Below are 5,739 nucleotides of genomic sequence, written 5' to 3'. Positions count from 1 at the left end.
TATATATATATATATATTATAGGGAGGCTGCCTCTACATCTCCCTGGACATGGTTTACCTCCTGCTACATTAGCCCGGCTCCGCTAATGGGTGTTCCTGGGCACCCCAGCCTTATGGGCTATGCATGGCTCCAACCACCCCTGTACCACGCCCCAAGCCTTGCAGATGTACCGGATGTTGTTCGGTCTTAGCCACAGCCCTTGTCTCTCTCTGCACCCTCTGGCGCTTGGGCTCTCAGTAGCCCTTGTCTCTCACTGCATCCCACAGGAGCTCTGGCTTTCCACAGCCTTGTCTCTCACCACGCCCCCTGGGTCTGGAAATCTGGCGCCAGAACTGTGGCACTGCTCTCCTGCCACCAACCTACCAGATCCATAGGAGCCCTATGAGCTGGATGACACAACACTGCAGGCTGTATATGGCCCATGAGCCAGGGGTTGAGCATCCCTGGTATAGACCATAAACTAAGGTAAAAAGAAAACAGGATGGTGGATTAGGATGGTGGCAAGCATCATTGGCTGATGGTGAAGGGAGCAGATAAGAAATGCTGTCTTCCAGAATTGTAATTTTCACAAGGATATAAATCACAACTAACTGACACCCTCCTAATTTGTGCGAGAAATGGTCCAGTTCAGTTCTAAAAGCTTCAGTCAAACAAAGGAATTTGAATAAAAAATGAACCAGGATTTTTATGTAAAATATTAAAGCAAGCCATCTATAAACAAAAGGTAAAAACTGGTGGGAAATTTGAAGAATTCATTAATTTTAAGACCTGCTGCCAGTCCGTATACCACCCTCCTCCTCCTGTGTCTGCTCAACTGGTATAGGTAAAAATTCATGTTGCATCATGTGGGTAGCCAGAGGAACTTTGGGATAAGGGTCTATTTCTGTTTTGAGATTCAAGCAATAAATGGTCAGGTTGTAGACCTGTTTCATGACTCTCATTAGTAGCCAACCTCTCCATGCACCAGCTACCAGCCTCCAGTAAGAGAAAGGACATCTCCTGTTACAGTAACAGGTTGTAAGAAGGAGACAGGAAAATTGGGTTGGAAGCTAAATTGAATAGCAAAGCTAATGGAAATGGTCCACGAGATCCACTGTTCCATAGTAATAGTGATTCATGTGTGCCTGAAGCCAGACAGGGAGTTCCTGAAGGCTGGAGTAATATATTCTCAGGTCTTTGGAGATAGTTCAACGGTCTATTGGAGAAAGACGAGAACTGGGCAGTTGAATTCTGAGAGCCATATGAAGGTTGTCTGTTTTCACACATGATCTCTGGTTCACCACCATGGTTGCCAAGAAGTACTAGGATCTGACCATATCCACAGTTAACTTCAGGGTACTTTTTGCTATCATTTGGTGGTCTGACACCAGTGTGATGAAGTCTTCTCTGGAGATGAGTCTCATGTTGTCAGAAGTCACATTGCACAGTAGGACCTACTAGTTTGCCACCATAAACTGAAGGCAAAGTAAATATAGCCCTGTGTCATCTGGCATGTTCTTAAATTGTCTAGCCTTTTCAATTGCTGCCCCAGTTACCAAGAAAGATAGTTAGATGTGAAGTTCTTCCAGCCCCTCCAAAGGTATAGCAAGTAGAAAGATAACCCTGCTCATCTGATCCTGAATTCCCCTATAATTGTTTAACTTTTGTGAGTTACAACAGCTTCCTCTAAGGAGGAGGAAGAAATTGAGAAAGGACCATCAAACTCTGTTAACAGCATCACAGTCTTTTTTATCTCATTCTGGTAACAAAGGAGCCATAGGCCTTGGGAGAATCTAGGATTTTGAAAAGGCAGGTGCAGAAAGTGTGGTGCATCATCACATGTAACATAACACATATTTTTCTCCAGTACTAAAAGAGAAAAGCCTTACCAATAAACTAGGGGCCCAGGGCTACATTATTCAGTGTAAAATCAAAGCAAAAAAACCCCCTTTTTTGGAATGTACGTTAATTTGCTATATCTTATATTATATATAAAAAAAACAACAAACTAGTAAAAAAAAATCAAAAGGGCTGATTACAGACATTTAAAAAATGGTGCTTTACTTTAAACTCAGTGTGCTCCCACAACTTGCCCATCACATGCCCAGAAGTGTCATCATTTCAGTTGGACCTGGCTCGCCCAACACTTGTATAGATCAGGTGCTTTAGTCAGGTTTTCAGGCATTTTTATCTAATAGTTGATTGAATCAGCTTTACGTAAGAATGGCCAAAAGCCCTGCTGAAGCACCCGATCTATACAGAAGTTGTGGAGCCAGGTTGAATTAACACACTGCCTCTTCTGGTAAAGCATGGTTTTTGCAGGGGCATTAACATCTGTAAGCAGCCGAGATGTTGCTTCATGAGTAGTGATTAGAATTAAATGTATGTTTCTTTTTTCAGAACTATAAAACAAAATCTGGCCTTCATGAGCATCTTGACAGTTCATCCAGTGCTTCACTGAAAAATATTTCCACACCTGAGCCACTGTTCACCTGAGTTAACATTAACTCTGGCATGGAACTGTATCTAGCTACAGTTAAAACAGTTTGTGGGGCTATGAAATAAGAGTTACATTACCAGGAACAGCTAACAGGCAGCAGAACTTCAGAAGAAAGGATTATGCTTGATTAGTGGAACTATTAAACATGGTTAAAAAGGAAAGAGGGTCATTAGCACCTGTGGAATGAAGAGTTTAGGGAGTAGATTATACTGATCCATGAAGTCAATTGATTCCCTCACTGCTGCCTGAACAGAAATGCTGATGCCACTGCCAGGCAGTTAGTTTTAAACTCTGGGTGGACCAAAGGGGGTTGCAACTGCACCACTACATCCCTATGGGTAAGCTGCAAGACAAAGGTTGATGAATGGGTCCTATGCATGTATGATTCATCCTTGTTTAGGCCCCCACTATGTAGGGCCCATCATCAATACAGCCACATCAATTGAGCAGGTCAGGGATGTTGGGACCGAGGCTCAGAAATCATAGCCTCTTGGAAGAACAACTTGCAACCCATGAGGGTGGCCCTCATGTGAGCAAGTATGGATCACTAGGGTGGCCATCATAGAGGACACTCCAGTTTTCTGCTATTCTGTCCTCTATTGATATAAAGAAGTCCGGTTTCGTATCAATAGAGGACAGAGGACAACCGAACTGTCCTCTACGATGGCCACCCTATGGATCACCCTAGAAACATATGTCATCTCTCTTTATTTTATCAGCCTCAGAATTGACCAGGGAAAACAAGCATATTGTCTACAATCCAGACAGGGACTACCCGAAATTCTGGTGCTGAGGGGCCCAGTACCATCAATAGGATATCTGTGAAAGTAGCAGCAGTGCTGGCTCCTGTAGAAGAAGGAGGTGCACCAGTGTTGTGACTCGGAGCAGTTTCCATGCACAAAAGGCACTGGGAGTATCTACTGTTGTCAAGAATGACCCCTGTGCAGGGCACAGAAGAGGGGAAGGAGGGAGATGGGCCTTAAAACCAGGTGATCTCAAAGAAGCCATACCAGAGAAAGGAAAATCCTACCTGCTTCTACTTTCCTAACCATAAAACTTCTTACTTTGAAAATAAAAGCTGTCAACAGGCAACAAAGGAAACACTATTAAGCTAATTAATTACTATTTTAAAAAAATCTAATTACACTCCAGCAATTACTAGCTGTTCCACAGAGGTAGTGGGTTCATCATGGTCTGAGCGGCAGATAACATAAACTCCATCTTGAGCCAAGAAGTAGCCAATAGAAACAGTTGTAGGGCAGGGATCCCTACAAGGTGCCTGTCATAAGGAGAGGCAGGAGTCGTGCAGATTGCATGGCTGCTGGTAACCAAGCATTGTGACAGGAAGAGAGCAGGGCAGAAGAAAAGCCCTGAAAAACTTGAGCAAGAAGCACTTACAGCAGGTGCAGAGAGAAGCCTAGCTGGAGCAGGGAGCATGCTGCCACATTTCCACAGTGTGTACTCCCTTCAAATTGGTGGAGGAAGCACAAGTATGGGCATTTCTGTCCCCAGAGAGGGACATCCAGGGGAAGACCACAGCCAGCGGAGAGATGCTGGAGGCCTTCCTAGCCAGCAGCATCCCGCGCCAACTGTGGGTGAAGTAAGCAGGCTCACTGGCCAGTGTGGTAAGAGGACTGCTGACAGAACCCGGGACACGCTGCACTGGGGAACCACTCAAGAACAGCTGGGCAGAGACTGAAGTGGCGGGGACAGAGGCCAGAAGCTGGTGAAGTGAAGGAGAGTGAGAGAGCAGCCATAGTGGGCTTGTGAATTTTGCCCCCCTCCCCCCCCTTCGATTTCTCTCTCTTTCTTTGTTTTTACTTGTTTTGGGGATTGTGTACCTCCCTCACCGTGTTGCAACAGGGGCAGAAGGGAAAGCTCCTCTCCCTGCAAAAAAAACCCATTGATCCTGACCCTGAAGAGATTGATTAACCCAGGAACCTGGGGGTGAATTGATGTGAAGTAGTTTTCTTACAGACACTAAGGCTAGGGACCAGCATTACACATAAACCAGTTTAAGTGATCAGAAACTGGTTTAAACCTGTTACAGAACAGATGTTCAGTACACATAAACCAGTTTGAAAATGGCTGAAACTGGTTTGACATAAATCTGGTTGAAAGTAGTATCAGACTGAATTGATTTGGTTCAAACTGGTTTATGCAATGTCTGTTCCAGACCTCTTGCTGGTTTAAGTTAAATCAGACTCCCCCAGCATCCCAGCATGCTCTATGAACTGCGTGGGGCTCTGCTCCACAGCAGAGCTGGCCCCTTCCCTCTGCTTCCTGGCTGCAGCTCTGGCAGAAACTGCAGGTGCCTGCCTGGCTTCTGCTCCCCCTGCTCCCCTCTAAGCAGGGATTCACACACAGGATTAGCTAACAGACCACATGCTGGTTATGGTCCATGCTGTGGAGAGATGGGGACAAAAGCAGAATCAACAGGTAGCTGGTAATGTCCCTCTTTTGTTTTCTTAATGGAGTGATTAACACTGAGTTAGGGGTGATAAACACTGTTACCAGTTCCCAGCTGGGCTGAGCTGGGCTGGTCAGGAGTGGGGGAACCCCTCCCTAATAAGAGTCTCTTGCTGTGGCTTGGACCCCTCAGCATAACACTGCAGAAGGAAGAGAGGGCTGCTCTAGCACGCCCCAGCTTCTAGCCTGAGCCACTGCACGCATATGCCTGCCTTTTTTCAGCCCAGAGGGGATGTCTGTATGGTTACAAACTGGTTTAGCCTAGCCAGGTTAGACTAACCTGCAAAGATTGAATCAATTCAGGCTCAGGCTTTTTGAATGTCTGCCCATAGCCAAAATGGACTTCTCTTAATTGAGGGACCTCAAAACCTGTAATGAATTGTTTTAGGGATGGTCTTGGGGAACACAAATAAGTAAACATTCATTCGATAAGTTAGCAAGTAATGGCCAGCAGCATATTCAGTTGACACAAGATCCAGGCCCAGAAGTGTGTCATCTTGGATGTGGTAAGGGTGGGGTGTAAGGAGAAGAGGAGCCTCATGAAGAAACCCCTCCTGGGACACCCAACAGAATCATCACCTATCCTATATCCAATTCCCAATAGTTAAAAATATACATCAAGATGTGGCAGGTGAGAAATGAACATCTGAAGTAGGCAGTGACGATATCATAAGGCAGGGGTAGGCAACATCTCTTGGTTGGAGTGCCAAAACCCCCCACAATGCCTACCTTGGAAGGTGCCAGAGTGCCAGCCTGCCAGAAAAACAAAATGAGGGCAGGGGGTACAGGG

Source organism: Gavialis gangeticus, unplaced genomic scaffold, assembly GCF_001723915.1.
Source record: "Gavialis gangeticus isolate Ggan-Ray unplaced genomic scaffold, GavGan_comp1, whole genome shotgun sequence".
Taxonomy (NCBI): Eukaryota; Metazoa; Chordata; order Crocodylia; family Gavialidae; genus Gavialis; species Gavialis gangeticus.
Note: the sequence above shows the minus strand (reverse complement) of the source record.